At 43.6% G+C, this 16,701-nt stretch overlaps 2 long non-coding RNA genes across 2 annotated transcripts; one reads left to right on the plus strand and one right to left on the minus strand.

Moving 5' to 3' along the window:
• The first annotated feature begins 7,430 nt into the window (after positions 1-7,430).
• LOC118673772 lies at positions 7,431-9,245 on the plus strand. Its single transcript, XR_004973464.1, has 2 exons — positions 7,431-7,563; positions 8,539-9,245. It is a non-coding gene; the product is annotated as an uncharacterized LOC118673772 (long non-coding RNA).
• A 4,848-nt stretch (positions 9,246-14,093) lies between these two features.
• Positions 14,094-16,053, minus strand: LOC118673074. The gene is made up of 2 exons (XR_004973298.1): positions 15,913-16,053; positions 14,094-14,803 (listed from the first exon to the last, which is right to left on the minus strand). It is a non-coding gene; the product is annotated as an uncharacterized LOC118673074 (long non-coding RNA).
• Positions 16,054-16,701: the final 648 nt, after the last annotated feature.

Below are 16,701 nucleotides of genomic sequence, written 5' to 3' on the forward strand. Positions count from 1 at the left end.
CTTGTTCTCCACTGTTGTCTCTTATTATCCACTTTCTGGGAAAGGTGAACATGTCTGGTCTCGGTTCTGTCTCTCCTGGCCACCTGGGCCCTGAACCAGAATTGCTTGCTTTCAAGACTCTGAGAGTCCCCACGAACACAATTCCTTCCACTTCTGCCGGTCATTAGAGCTGAAACCAGTCCCTCTACCATTGAAGGTCAGGAAATGAAAATTACGGGATTTCCTTTAACAAGAACAGTATCCAAAAAATTGCTGACTTGGTGTTGGAGAACTGAAAAGACACGTCTGGGTTGATAAGTGTTCATGGAGGTAGTAACTTTAACTACTACCACTCCTATAAATGGGAGAGACAGGGAGAGATGCTGGAATTATTAAAACTCAGAAACTTGGAGGTGGGGTCCCATGAAATTAAAACTCTGGCCTCTGAGGAGGGGGCCCTGCTCACTGATGCAGGGATCCTTGAGCTCAGATGAGAGGCCCTAGTGGTTGGACCCTCTGAGGAGCAGGTGCCCCCTGGTGGTGTCCTCAGGTCTGTAAGGGGCACAAGGCTGGCTCTGTGAGAACCGGGAACATTGCACCCTGGAACCCACTCATGTTACTGGAACAAATGGCCATGGCTGGGGCAGGAGGTAAGGTTGGGAGCACCTGGAGAGATACAGGAAACTAACAAGGAGCAGGCAGCAGGGAGTCTGGCCCTTGTCCCTCTGCCTGACCTTTCATCTCTTTATAGCTCCCCCTGTTGGCAGAGACTACAGGAAGCCAGCTGGCAAAGGAGGAAGGTGGTTTGCAGAGTGACAACCCTAACTAACATCCAAAAGCCAGACGTTGAAGAGTGGGCTTGAAGTGGAGTAACAAAAACCTAATTATCAGTACCCAGAAGCAGGCAGGGTACCTGTTGTCCTACTCAGCCATAACTCCTCCTTCCTGATACCCTTGCTCTCTTCCTCTTCTCTCAAACAATTTCACCATGCTCCCCCTTCAGCCAAAATTATAAAATGACCCCACATAACTCATACTTCAAAAAATGTAGGCGGCTACATTACAAATAAAATTTCAAGGTCACTTCTGCAGATGGACCTCAAACAGTTCCTATTGTCACAGAGTACAATCAGAATCACAAATTATAGACACATACACACAATCTTCATTTAAGAGTGTTAAGAGCTTGGAAACAAGGTCTGTGAGAGATGAAATTGCCTCTGTACTTCTGGTGGTCCTTCCAATGAGGTGACTGCAGGTTTCGATTCTGGATGGATGTAAATCAGCCTCTACTTTTTTTCCAGGGAGCTGCCCTAATGCTTCTACTTTCATGCCCACTTTAACACTACAGTTCTTCAGTGATAATATTCTCAGGCTGTCCTCTCTCCTTGTAATATAACTTCTCTTTTTTCTCTTGGGACTGCCCAAGATGTGTTTCCTCTTTTCCCATCTGACTTGGAATCCTTATAAATTATAATACCTGTAATACTAGGTGTTTCCATGTTAGGACCAAGGACATTAAAGGTCAGAGGCAGAATTTCAGGCCTCAGGTGAATGACTTCCTAAGTTCAGGGGATAGGCTATCGCACCATACTGGGGGCTTTCTGGGGGCTTCCTCTATTCCCGTGGCTTCCCTCAGGCAGGGAAAACTGCTTCAACTTAGGATGGGGCTCCTCCTGGGAAGGTAGAAACACAATACTTTCTCTAGAAGAGATCACATGATCTCTTCCTCTTTCTGGCTCTTTCTAAGTTCTAAGAGCCAGAGATACTTAGATGGGACCTGACAGATGCTTCAAGGCCAAAAGCTCTTCAAAAACAAGGAAACAAACTTCTGCAGGGTCTCTGTTAGTCTTTCCTTCTCCTGCCTCTCCGATGAGTCCAGAAACCGGTGTCCAGCAGTAGTGGCTGAACTTCATTTTTCCTCTGCTTCCCATATGCGGGCACCCTCCTGCTTACGCACAGGACATGCTCCACAATTCTCATGCAGTTTGAGGCTGGGATCGCCACACTGTCCCACAGAAGGAGTGGGTCCAGAATGCCCTCTCTGACTACCCTCCTCCCAGCCTTAGGCAGTCAGACCAGCGGTGTTACAGCAAAACCGGAGAAGAACCAAGCAACGTTTAGAGAGATGGAGTTACATTTATTATTATTACACACGGGCCCAGAGGAAAATGTCTCTGAAATTCTGGGCAAAATCACACAGGAAGTTTCCTGTATTTATACCATCTTACCCTCTTTGTCTCCCAAATATGGGGTTCTGTTCCGGTCCCCTTTGCAAGTTCTTAAAGAGCCCCTATGTGCTGGCGCTTTGAGACCTTGACCAAAGGCTTGGCCTGACGCCAGCACTGAGAACTTCATCTGGAGAAGGTTTAATGGCCTCTCTGAAATGGGGCTAGTCTTCTTTTCCTTATTATTTAAGCCAGCAAGCATTTACAGAAGCCAGAAATAGCAGGGTTAAAATTTGAAACAGCAGTTTTTATATCAGATGGATGCTTGGGTGGGAGAGACATCACTCTCCTTCACTGTCCTGGACCAATCTCTTCAGCTAGCTTGGGGCGTCCCTGAGAAACGCTCTTACTCTGGCATTGTCCTGCATTCTGATGACTGGGAACATTGTCCTGTCAATGATGGAGCAATTCCAATATGTCAGGTACTGTGTTAGCCTATTGCTCACTTTATGCTATGCTAGGAGCAGGCCCATTTTTAGCCCCCAGTTTACAAAAGCAGAAATTGAGGCCCAGTGAGGTTAAGTGCATTTTTCAAGATACTTGTCACAGTTGGTCTAAGTCACCACCACGCCTCTCTGCTGTTCACTGTCACTGCACCAAGGGTTTGAGACTGGACTCCTGGGATGGTGTTTGTTGGTGCCTGTCCTATAGAACTGGAAAGACACACACAACAACATATCATATTCTATAATGAAATGAGCTTCATGTAGATTAAAGAGCTAAATGTTTAAATTGAATCACAAAGATAGACTCATAATGGAAACAAATTTGGTGTATAAGAAAAACAGAAGAAATGTTTAAGGGAAATTTTGATAAACTGATCGCATAAAATAAAGTTAAAAATGATATAAACAAAACAGAATAGAAAGCAAAACTCATGTAAACAAAACAAAATAGAAAGTCACCATAGTGTATGTAAAATAATAAGTATTTATTAAGTACTTACTCTATGGCAAGCATTCATTACCCCAAGTGTTTGTTCTGTATAATTTTTAGGGTAAACTTGTCACGTGCCACACAGCCAAGACAAAACAAAGCAAAGCAAAGTGTGCTATTGGAGTTTTGACCGGCATTGTATTAAACTCATATAATACCATGGGGAGAGGGTGAGGATTTTCATCTTAATATTTACTTTTTCTTTCCATATACCATGAACATATGCTATAGATTTCTACTTAGATATTTTAAAATATTTTCAACAAAGCTTTAACATTTTATACATAAATGCCTTGTTCATTTAAAACTATGCATTATTATATATTGTAATTTGCTGTGCTCTTATTATTTGTAATTAGTTACAGGGAAAATTCTTATGCATATATTTTTCCTTATCATTCTCTTATCTCCTTAGGCTCTATTCAGAGATGTTCAAATGCTGTAAAAGAGTATGCTCATTTTACATTTTAATTCATTTATACATCATAAAGTATGCACTGAATGAATGAATCATCATATTGTCTTACATAATAAGTATGCCAAACCAATGAAGCATGAGTGCCCAATTCCTCGCTTCCCCTCCAACACTGAGCTTTTGTTAAACACTCAATCTTTGCCAATCTATATAAAATGAATGGACACTGTAACATAAAAAGACAAGGTGTTTGCTTTTGATTTTTTTATTCTTTGATTAGTAGTAAAATTGAACACATTTTTCAATTATTTTTTGCCATTTGTATTTCTTTTCTGGTGTGTGCATTGCCTCTCTATGTTCTTTGTTCATCCTATTTTTTTTTAGTATGCTTGCATATTTCCTATTGATTTGTAAGAGCCTTTTTTCTATATTCCTAGTAGATATTTTATAATTTACAGTACTATTTTTGATATAAAATTTTAACTTTTAATATATACATTGATCAATTTTTTCTTTCATATTTCCATTTCCTCTTTTTCATTCAAAATAATATCTTTCATGAATTTGAAATAATAAATATTTTTCATAATACTTTTAGTGTGCTTTGAAAAATAATTTATAATACAAAATAAAGGTTTTGAAAGGGAGAGGAACAAACTGAAATTCAATCATGTACTAAGATCCTGTCTCTAGCAGGGGCTTTAGGGGGCTGGGAACAGAGTGAAATTCACACAGTTTTCGTGACTTCCCAGTGACCTCCGCAGTCTTTTCTCTCATCCCTTGAAAGTAACAGAGCACATGGGAGACAGACGCCTCTGATGAGTAAGTGACCTCAGAAAACCTTGCCATTAAACATTTCTTGCTATTAAATGTTGCCAAATCAATTGCAATGTAATAACCAAGGCTCAGGACGGAGTCCTCATGGTATTGCAACCATGCTACTGATTCGTTACCTACCCTGAAGTCACATTAATTGATGGTTGGGCGCTGCCTTGCCTGCAGACAGAGGGATAACCCGATAGCATCTCAGCCACATCATCCTAGGAATCTGTGAGCTGGGCTTCTGAGTCGTACCACCTGTGTGAGGCAGGGAATCAATATCCCGACCTCTCCTTCCATAACTAAGCCCTTTGGAACAACCCGAGGACCAACATCGCATCTGAGTAATATCGAGGCAGATTTCTATTGGATGCTATGGCCAGCACTTATTACTGTGCATGTCTGAATGTCAAACTCTTATCCCATTGCCTAAGTCACATGGAAAAGCTATTTGCAATCTCTCAGCTGCTATGAAATGCTGGTGATGTGACGATATGCATATCTGTGTTCTAGATGCTGATGAGGGCATGCAAGCATGTCATATCCAGACTCTTGCTCCCAAGAAGTATTCAGTCTCATAGCAGAGGCATAAGAGAGCAAATAGAAACCTGTAGGAACAGACCCAGTTCATACGGCATAGATATTTGAATGCTGGGGCAAGGAGTTCAGATTTTGTCCTGAATCAGTGGAGGCCCTCGAGAAGACTTTATTTAATGGTAGCGTGACTGTGTACATTATCCAAACTGAAACACAGTTGGGATAGAAAAGGAGGTTTATGATGATTTATGTTGGGACAAAAGGCATAATCCAAAACTGTCCCTGGTAAATGGGGATGTACACTTACCCTATTCAATGGTCATAGGTAGTTATTTTTAGAAGAATCTTAATGTGGATGAGATAGAGGAAAAAAAACCAGGAAGGTGGAAAACAAACAGACAACAAGGTACCTACACACACACACACACACACACACACACACACACACACACACACACACAATTACTATAGAATGTGTGTATGTTTATGCAAACATGCACACGTGTAGTCTATATTATTTGCACATCCAAATGCGTATACACAAACATATTTATATTTGCAACTGCATGTTAGCTGGCTTTGCTCTTCCCCTTATGACTTGCTAATTTATTCTATTGTTCTAGGCTCGGGGGAATTTTAGATTCTGCCCCAATTTTTCTGCCACTGACAGAAAAGAGAAGCTTTTTCTTCACAGGGTTCCTAAGGCTTCAATGTGCCTTCTTCTACTGAATTCATCAGTTTACTTTGGGAGAATCTCACTGTGGTGCTGTACACCAATCTGAACCAAATGTGAGCTCCTGCCCTAGCCCTTCATCTGTGAAGGAAAACCCCTATTCTGTAAAACTACTTTTTGGAATTCTCTGCTATTCTTTGGACGGCCTCTTATTCTGAAAAACTAACTTTGCTTTCTAGCCTGCTTGAATAGTGGGGGAGATAAACTTAGCTCTCTGACCTTGTAGGCCAGAGACTAGATACATCCAATGCCATGCCAGGTGCATTTTTTTAATTGGATAGAACTGTATAGTTTTTAAGGCCGCTGCCAGCAAGCACACAAAGGGCTGGCTCTTCTATAAAAAGGGAAGTTCTGCTTGTAGCTTTGCTTAGATTTGGATTCATTTCCCTAGGCCCGCTGCGGTGAATAAAGTGTAACTCCAAACTCTCAGAGCGCTGTTTGGTTCTGGTCCGGTTTTTTCTGTAACACATCTACTGAAAGCATCGGAGTAGACAAATTGTGCAAGCAGAGAAAACAATAATAAAAACTTAAGAACATAATCCAAAACTGCCTTAAGAGATTTAAAGAGCCCTTCGAGGTTGCTGCACTGCCTCACTGCCCGTTTCCCTGGCCCCGGGTGTTTTGGGAAGCCCATGTGTGAGGTCGCGCGTTCCCTCCACTGGCCCCGGATTTGTCTAATTAAGTGGTGCAATGCAGAGCCCTCCGGCCCCTCACCACAAACTCCTTCTTGGCTATATTTTCATGGTCAAACACATCAAGATGTTTAACAGAACAAAAGGGCCTACAATAGAAATATAAAGTAACTAATTTGTAGAAAACAAAACAAAACCCAGACTTACCCTCCTTTGAAAAACGCTCTGATTAAAAATAACACCCCTTTTTCTGTGATTTATGAGTCTAGAGGCGTCATCATTTGAGGGTCCACCATTTCATAGGCTCTCTCTTTATATTATCTTGCTGACTGGCACAATGCTCCCGTGAGATCACTATTCACGTTTTTATACTAGAGGAAACAAGCACACGAACAAAATTAGAAATGAATTAAGTAACTTTCACAGGACACACAGCTACCAGGTGGCTGAACCAGGATTGCCTCCTAGGTCTGTGTGACTCCAGGCTCCGAAAAGTACTGGGATGCAGCATGGGTCAGCACATTTTTGGATAAAGGGCTGAGGAGTAAATATTTTAGGCTGTGGGAGGCATAGGGTCTCTGTCCCACCTACTTAACTCTGCCAACACAGTGTGAAAATAGCCACAGATAACAAAGAAACGAGCACAGATGAACACACTGAAATTGGAACTTAATATTCTTTTCAGGTGTTATAAAATATTCTCCTTTTGATATTTCTCCCCAAGCATTTAAACACATAAAGCCATTCTTAGCCTAAAGGCTATACGGAACAGACAGTGGGCATACCTGGGCTGCAGATCAAAGTCAATGGCCTCTGATAGCCTTGTGGAGTGATTTGGACTTGAACTTAAAGTGGAGAAATGTGAAGCCATCTCTGAATTATAGTCCAAAACAGGCTGCCAAGAGCCAATGAGTTTATATCAGCTGCTATTGGGGTCCGAGGTGGAAAAAAACAGGAGCTAAGAGGCCTCCAAGCTGGCACTTCCCAGAGAGATGAGGCAGAAGATCAAAATAAATCCCCCCCCCCCCCCCCCGCCAACTTCTGTTTCTAACCAGCCCTATTCCTAGTCCAAGGTGGGTACCCTGATCCTCATGGAGGGAGGCAGGAAGGAGCAGCCAGTCATCACCTGTCACAGGACCATGTGGGTGGCGGGAAGCAGTCCTCTCATGCCCAGGCTCTGTCTCACCTGCTGAGGCAGAGCCCAAGGCCAGGATAAAAGGGCCTCTAGACCAGTGCACCTCCATCCACTCCCTCCTGACGGATCCTGTGCTGCTTGTGTATCCGGTGAGTGTCCACTGGGAATGGTGCAGGGCCTTCCACAGTGGGAGGCTCAGAGCAGGAGGGCAGATAGGCAGGACCTTGGGTAGGGGGAGGCCACTGTGTCAGAGGAAGGGGCTCAGGAAGTTAGGGGGAGGGGTACAGAAAGTGGTCTGGCACCCACTGGGGGCATAGAGAGAAAAGCTAGATGGCTGTGCCCTTGGGCTCCAGAGGAAACGAGGTGATCTGCAGCAGAGTGGGCCTCTCAGGAAGGGACACCAAAGCAAGGAACACTGTGCTCCACTCTGGCAGGTGCCCTGAGGGAGCTCAGCTTTGAAAACACAGGCCTGTCCTTGCCCACAAAGGAGGAGCAGGGCTGTGTAAGGAAGCTCGGGCTCCTTTGGGCTTGTTAAAGCCACACATCCATGGCTCTGGGAGTTTGTTGATCGGGACACAGCAGGCCTGAGAACCACCAGGCCACCCCATCAACTTGGGTAGAGAGCAGAGACTTGAGCTCTGGTTTGAGACGGGGGAGCTGAGCAGTCAAGAGGTTTACCGTGAGCTTATTGAGGTGGGTCATCACCAAGACCCCTTGCAATGCTGACCTTACAGCATAAAGTCATCATGGAGATAATGACAAGAGGGAATGATCACTGCATTTTTCCTTGAAGGAATTATATTCCCTTAAAGTGGCTGATAAGTAAAACTGCTTCCGATTTGGAGGGCATAGCTGGATTCACTTCTATCACCACTGATAAGGCTTTAGACTCTTGGATGTGTTTGGTAATATTGTTTGTTCTTAACGTTACTACTTGGAGCAGTAGATGGAAGTTCATGTTTGACTTACAAGGGTACGCTCAGGTTCCAAAGAGATGACGCAAGAGTAATGGGAAAACTACTCAACGGAGTAAAACTACTGGAGGCTATAGCGATATTCAGAGAGCAAGAAGAGATGGGGGTGGTCTCTTTGTGGGACTGACTTGCTGTCTGACTCTCCCTCAGCTCCTGAACGCCCACTTGCCTACCCGAGATGTCCTGCCAGCAGAGCCAGCAGTGCACTCCCAAGTGCCCTCCCAAGTGCCCTCCCAAGTGCTGCACCCCAAAATGCCCTCCTAAGTGTCCCCCCAAGTGCCCTCCAGTCTCTTCCTGCTGCAGTGTCAGCTCTGGGGGCTGCTGTGGCTCTGGGGGTGGGGGCTGCTGTAGCTCTGGGGGTGGGGGCTGCTGCCTGAGCCACCACAGGCCCCGCAGGTCTCTCCGCCTCAGACACAGAAGGTCTGACTGCTGCAGCTCAGGGGGCTCCAGCTGCTGCGGAGGGGGCTCCGGAGGGGGCTCCAGCTGCTGCGGAGGGGGCTCCGGAGGGGGCTCCAGCTGCTGCGGAGGGGGCTCCGGAGGGGGCTCCAGCTGCTGCGGAGGGAGCAGTAGTCAGTCCTCCGGAGGCTGCTGCTGACCTAGATCCTGACATCAATTTCCCCCTGAGTTCCTATAAGGGCAGAGGGGTCCTGGCAAAATTTGAACTCTGTTCTAGAAGTTCCTTCTACCCTGGTATCCAGAAGTCCAAAACCTCTCTCTGAAACTTGGTTTCTGACCTCCTTCCCCATATCTGTGGCTGCCCTGGGATTCCCAGAGCACAGATCCTATGTCCCTTTGAAGCTCATGTTGTTGTATTCTGATGCTTGAATTGAAAAATAAATACAGAATGTGCTCACTAACTTGGTTTGGGCTGATTTCATTTCCTGTTTTGGGCATCACTGTTCTATTCTCCTCTTCCCCTGCTGGTGGCTGCAGAGGCCTCAGTGGACAGAGGACAGGGTTAAGAGTCAGGAGAGAAAAATTTGTGATTTTCTATGTTTGCATTTTTCTTTAATGTTTTTGTTTTCCCTTTTAACCAAAATCCTGGAGCAGCAATAATTGCACACATTGCTCCTTTACACTTTGGTTCCCTTCACATGTCTAACTGTCCCTCAGGCGTGGCCAGGAGACAGACATCCTCCTCCTTCTTCCCACCATTATCTCCTCACTCCCCATTCCACACCCTTCTCTTCATCAGTCTCCATCTGATTCTTTCTTCAGTCAAACAAACATGCATGTGGGCATGTGTGTGTACATACACTACACACCTACACATATGTGAATAAATCCTTCTTTTTTAAAATTTTAAAATCACTTTTATTGTTGTATATTTATATGCAATAAAATTCACTAATTTTCAATATTCAATTCAATGACTTTTGTCAAATTTATGCAGTCATATAACTACAAATGCAATCAACACCTAAAAATGTATTTGGTGGCAACAATTATTTGGAGAAAGTTTTAAGAATAACACAACATCCATAATATATAGAGGAAAATGTGGATATGTATAATCTATGTCATTAAATGCTAACAATTAAATTTGAAATGGTAGAAAACACCATTAAAAATATGGGAGGATAGAAAATTGGTGAAAAATTCGAAGCTTTCTTTCTAAGATCAGGAACAAGTCAAGAATGTCCCCTCTCACCACTCCTTTTCAATATGGTGTTGGACGTTCTAGCTAATACAAGAAGACAAGAAAAATAAATTAAGTGCATACAGACTGGGAAGGAGGGAGTAAACTGCTGTTGTTCACAGATGCCATAATCATCTGTGTAGAAAATCTGTAAGAATCAACAAAAACTCACTGGCATTGCGTCTTTTGTACATTTTCATATAGCAATATCTCTATAGAGCAGGGGTCCTCAAACTTTTTAAACAGGGGGCCAGTTCACTGTCCCTCAGACTATTGGAGGGCCGGACTATAGTTTAAAAAAAAAATCTATAAACAAATTCCTATGCATACTGCACATATCTTATTTTGACGTAAAAAAACAAAATGGGAACACATACAATATTTGTATTTGCATGTGGCCCGCGGGCCGTAGTTTGAGGACCCCTGCTATAGAGGAACTAGAGAGAAATTTGGCATTGCCTTGCACAGTAGAAGAATTTGTTTCCCAAGGCTCTTGGGAAAGAGGAAGGGGGGAAGAGGGTGAGCCTGTGGATGAGAAGCAAAAAGGAGAAGAGACTGTTAGAGGGCCAAGCCTGGGCACATGGTGGGGAGGACTCTGTGGAAATGAGCCTCTGGGTCAAGCAGGTTGGATGACCTTATAGAACAGTGGCATTTGGGATTCCGTAGGAATCTCTAGCGTCACTGCTGTGTTCCTCCATGGGCACAGGGATCCTGAAGGATTTTTGTATTTGAGCATTTTCAGATATTAAGACTAGTGTTAATTTGGTATGTAGCAGATAGATGCTCCTTCCATGTCTAGAGGGCAGCGTTATTTTTAAATGAGGAAATAATTAAATGAAGGCAAATTTGACCTAGGGGGATTTATGAGAAGAAAGTCCTCCCTCCAGAAGCGTACAAAATAATTCTCCAGAGCCTGAGATGAAGTACACATGACACAATAATAATGCGTCATGTGGGTTATAATGGGCAAGGATAACCAATATCTCATGAAATATATGTGTACACATGACTATTGGTATTTTTGACTGTTTAGCAAATCGTATATATATATATATACACACACATATATATGTTTGTATAGTTGTATATAATTATTATATAGACACAGATATATATATGTGTGTGTGTGTGTGTGTGTGTGTGTGTGTGTAGATAGATATAGATATATAATCCATCTTATCTATTATTTTCAGCATCTGATAGCTAAAGGTTCCTGGCCTTCCCTGAAACTCCACTGATTCATTCCCATCTGTCGTGGTTTCTCCTTGAGTCTTACCTTCACTGGGATCCAAACATGTTCTCTCTTCACCATCTCACTACAGAAGTAATTACCCATGACCTTTAAGGTGATGATAATCTGCTTTGAACTAAGACTCACAGAAGCCTTTAAATTTCTCTGGATATTTAGGAAGCCACACCCAGGGCTCCACAGTGTGTTCAGGATCAAGGCCAGCATTTTTGACTGACTTCCAACGCTCTGGGAAATATTCATACAACTACCAATGTACAAATACGAGACTTTGTAAAACTTACCCAATTTCTATATTGCTTCCCAAGAAGAACTGGTATTCTGTCTCTACTGTAAACATGTCTCTCCCTACCCTACTCCTGTGCTTTATTCCATGATATTTCCTTTCTGAGACGATGCCGTTCAAGTGCCACTTGCTCCATTATCCTTTATGTGACATATCTTACAAATGAGATTTTCATAAACCCTTTCACAGCACAACTTGTGCCCTATTCTTATTCCCCATCAGCAACTAGGAAAAGGCTTTGCACACATGGGTGGTTAATAGATTTTTAAAAATCCTTTCACTACATTAGCATCCACTGTACAGTTTACAAATAGTTATTCCTATGACCTATGTCATCCTCCTCAGGGGATCACACTCGGAGACAGACACAGAGAGAGGTGTGAGGGCCACATCGCCCTGCAGAGGGAGCTCTGCCACGCTCTCAGCAGGGCATGGCATTAGCTCAGGTTGTTGCTATGGGTTCCTAAGAGAGTGTGGCCAGGATATCCATGCCTAGGCGCGCACAGGAGCTCAGCTTCCCATCCCTAGAATGATGGGGTGAAGAGGTCATCTGGTCCACACCTCTGCCTCCAGGCAGGGCAGCGCCAAACTATCAATGTGCTTGGATTTAAGTGATGAATTAGCAGTGTGGTTATAACTGAAGCATTTGGACTGAGATCGTTCACACATTTTTATTTAAAATGGATGTTGGACTGACCCTTTGGACTTAGTTATTGGTTATCAATGGTTTGGGGACCATTCAAGAAATATTTTTTTTTTTTTTTACTAGCAAAGGTTTTCTGAAGTCACCTAGTCATTCAAAGGGTCTCTTACATCATCAGTTTGACATCTTTGCAAGGAACCAAAGGGCGCACTGCTGAAATATTATGGGAAATAATTCAGACTGAATTTATTTTCCTGTGTCTTTCCTCTCTCCTTCCTTCTGAGCTATGAACTAGAATATTAACAAATTTTAGGGTGCTTTTTCTCCCTGCAAATCTTTCTTTTAAATCATAAATGATAAAATACTACTCTATAAGAAACAGAATATAGAAGTGGTAATTGCTTATTAAGTAAAAACCAGTAATAATAAAAATGGCACAAATCCTATAATATATAAAGGAAAAGTTAGATAAATTATATAGAATTTTAATTTTATATGGCAAACTATACCCCATATAAGGCACAAAGACAAATAATCAACTGGAGAAAAATACAACACATGTGCCAGGTATGGAATTAATGTCCCTAATATAAAAATATATGTTATAAATTAAAATGTAAATAAGAATACCAAAGAAATCTAATGAACAAGGGCAAGGGTAGCCATCCTCTCTCTCTCTCTCTCTCTCTCTCTCTCTCTCTCTCTCTCTCACGCACACACACACACACACACACATAAAATTTGGTGATATGTTCAATGTTATCAACATTAAAAAAAAAACTCCAAACAAATCAATGAAGAAATAGCTTGTATTTTGATATGTAGTTTACCAGATACATGTTTTTGTTTGTTTCAAAATAACAATACTTATAATAACTAGCAAAGCTCAAGATGTGTGAGAATGTATGGTAATACACAGTTTTATTTGGGGTGGCAATATAAATTGAAAAAATTATTCTGGGTGGCATTTTGTACTTACTGGTGTATAATCAATTTAAATTTAAAATGAATATATCCTTGTACACAATAATTTTTCTAAGAGTTTAGCTTAAGAAAGTAAAAATACGTACAGGAGAGAAACGTGTACAATAATGTTCATTGCAGAAATTTAGATATAAGAGATTAGCCAGAAGGAGAATAAATAATCAATAAGCTATAAGTGTTTAAATAGTTATATAAATATTAAAGTTATAAAAGTCTCTCCCTTAAGTTATTAATTAAAAGAAAAAAACAGTGGGGGGATTCCCAGATGGCCTGCAGAGTGGCCGGAAGCTGCGTCTGCTTGCTCCTAACTCTCGACCAGACTTGCAGCTAAATTGCAGAGCAATTTGCTTGAAAGACCAGTGGAAGTGTAGCTGATATGAAATATTGAGGACAGGGGACTGGGAGGTGAGAGGGGAGGAGACGCAGAGAGGGTGAGCACCCTCATGCAGTTACTCGCTGGGAAGTTGGAGGGATATTAAGGCAGTGGAGCCCCCTCTCTTTATGATTGTGGGGTCTCAGCCCCACACAGGGATCCCAAACCAGCGCAATATGGAAGGGAAGGGGAGCCCAATTAGCACCAGGCAGCAAGGATCAGCGAGGGTCCCTGCACACAGGCATAACCAAATCCAGGCAAGAAGAAACATTAGACAAGCACAAATCAGACATTCTACAGAAACAAAGCACTCTTGAAACATGTCGACTTCAGGCAAGACAAATAAAGCCTGGAGAGTAATGAATTGGATCCTATAGCAATGAAAATGTGTTTTTCCATAAAGGACATTAGAGGCATAAGGGGCAAATTTGAACAAGGTCTGTAGATACTGAGGCCTCAGGAACCCAGGAGTTGAGGACAGAGTAGGAGAAAGATAATGTAGGAATAAAAATGAGGCACGGCAAGAGCAAATGCAGAATCATCCTTTTATTGTTTCACATCACGCTGGTGTGTGCACACACATAGCTGTGCAGGGGCACAGGCCTGTGCTGTGGGGTACCCAGGGCACCACACATATGGGCATATGGGGAAAGAAGTCGGGAAGTGGGTTTGGGGGAGAGGTTTGGGCTCCAGGACACCCATGCACAGGGATCCTCTGCACCAGAATTCATAGGCCTCACCCAGACCTCTCAGCAGCAGGGCAGGCCCAGCAGGAGGAGCAGGAGGAGGAGGAGGTGAGTGGTCATTGGCTACACCCCAGTCAGCTCTTCTTGGCTCAGAGTCCACTTCAGCAGCAGCCTCCAGAGGACTGACCACTGCCCCCTCCGCAGCAGCTGGAGCCCCCTCCGGAGCCCCCTCCGCAGCAGCTGGAGCCCCCTGAGCTGCAGCAGTCAGAGCTTCTGTGTCTGAAGAGGTGAGACCTGCGGTGCCTGTGGTGGCTCAGGCAGCAGCCACCACCCCCAGAGCTACAGCAGCCCCCACCCCCAGAGCTACAGCAGCCCCCACCCCCAGAGCCACAGCAGCCCCCAGAGCTGACACTGCAGCAGGAAGACACTGGAGGGCACTTGGGGGGACACTTAGGAGGACATTTTGGGGTGCAGCACTTGGGAGGGCACTTGGGGACGCACTGCTGGCTCTGCTGGCAGGACATCTCGGCGGGCAGGCGGGTGGGCGTTCAGGAGCTGAGGGAGAGTCAGACAGCAAGTCAGTCCCACACAGAGGCCACCCCTGCCCCTTTCTCTTCCTTCTTGTTCTCTAAGCATCATTTCTAGCCCCTTTATTTTGAAATGTTTAAGTGGAGTCTTTGATACCTAAACCCTGAAAGGTTTGTTATTTCTAAGAGATAGGAAAACACTCTCAGACGTCCTCCTTTGAGCCTCCCAACTTCTACTTAAGATAGGCAGGGATTAATATATCTCTTACAAAGAAGGAAACTGAGACAAAAATCATAAGAAAAAACCTGCCATCATTAAATATCTAGTAAGTGAAGGTCATTTTCCCATTATTTCAACCAGAAACCTGAAACTCTGCAGTTAAGAAAATAGTTCAGAGTATAAATATTCTCTTAAAAGAAGGAAATTCATGATTGTACCTTCCTAGATACATTTGTTCTGTAAAGACTTAGGGTTGCAGGTTAGAAATGGACTGTGAGTCCATCTGGTTGTCACTGCAAAAGCTAAAGAGCAGTAATTTTTGCATGTTTAGGGGATTTGAGCTCAGACACCCTGGCTCTGGCCTGATGCTCTAAAGTTCTCAGCACACCAAGGCCTGGCACAAACATCTCGGCCCGGTGATTCTCACGTTATTGTGCCCAAATTCTCAAACAGAATCCCAGTTCCATTTCAGATCCACCGATATGTGGGTTTTCTAAAGCCCCAAAGGATCTCTGGTCAGCTCTGTGGTAAGCTCTCTCTCTCTCTCTCTATTGGTTGAGAACTACTATCCCCAGCATTTTTGCATGGGGGGTTGCGTTCTTATTCTCAAAGGTAAAGGCTCTTTGTGAGAGCGGGTCTACCAGAGCCTGATGGTCAAGGCTTCAGTTCCTCTGACCTGAGAGCATAGCCAACAGGACCTACATTTGGTCCAGCACAAACACACAGCCATCCACTTCTCCCTCATGGTCCCAGTAGGTCCACACCCACCATGCACATCCTCCCTCAGTCTTCCTCAGGCCCCTCTCCCTCTATCTACAAGGCCTCCAACACCCCTAGCTTCTGCCCCACCTGCCCACTAGCGCTGGTCTGAGCCTCCCTCTGTGGAAGGCCCTGCTCCGTTCCCAGTGGACACTTACCGGGCACACAAGCAGCACAGGATCTGTCACCACCTCAGGAGGGAGTGAATGCAGATGCGCTGGTCCAGAGGCCCTTTTATCCTGGCCTTGGGCTCTGCCCTAGCAAGTGAGACAGGGCCTGGGCATGAGAGGACTGCCCCCTGCCACCCACATGGGTCCAGTAACCTGTGACTAGATGATGACTTGCAGTTCCTCCCCTGCTTCCCTCCAGGGAACACATCACAGCTGCTTCTGGACTACATATGACCCAGCAATTCCACTCCTGGGTATTTATCATAAGAAAATACCAAATTACCAATTCAAAAAGATATGTGTACTCCATGTTCGTTGCAGTAGTATTTACAATAGCCAAGATATGGAAGCACCCTAAGTGTCCATTATAGACCAAAGGATAAAGAAGATGTGGTACATATAGAAAATGGCATATTACTCAGCCCTAAAGAACAATGAAATCCTGCTCTTTTTTTGACAATATGGATGGACCTAGAGGCTAGTATGCTAAGTGAAATAAGTGAGACATAAAAAGACAAATACCATATGATTTCATTTATGTATGGAATCTAACAATCAAAACAAGTGAATAAACAAAACAGAAACAAACTCATAGATATAGAGAATATATTGATGGTTGCCAGATTGGAGGGGGGTTGGGGAAATAGGTGAAAAAGGTAAAGGGATTGAGAAGAACAAATTGGCAGTTATAAAAATAGTTCAGCATAGAGATATAAAATATAGCATAGGGAATATAGTCAATAATATTGTAATAACTGTGTATCATGTCAGATGGGT

This window comes from Myotis myotis, unplaced genomic scaffold (genome assembly GCF_014108235.1).
Source record: "Myotis myotis isolate mMyoMyo1 unplaced genomic scaffold, mMyoMyo1.p scaffold_m19_p_18, whole genome shotgun sequence".
NCBI classification, from domain to species: domain Eukaryota; kingdom Metazoa; phylum Chordata; class Mammalia; order Chiroptera; family Vespertilionidae; genus Myotis; species Myotis myotis.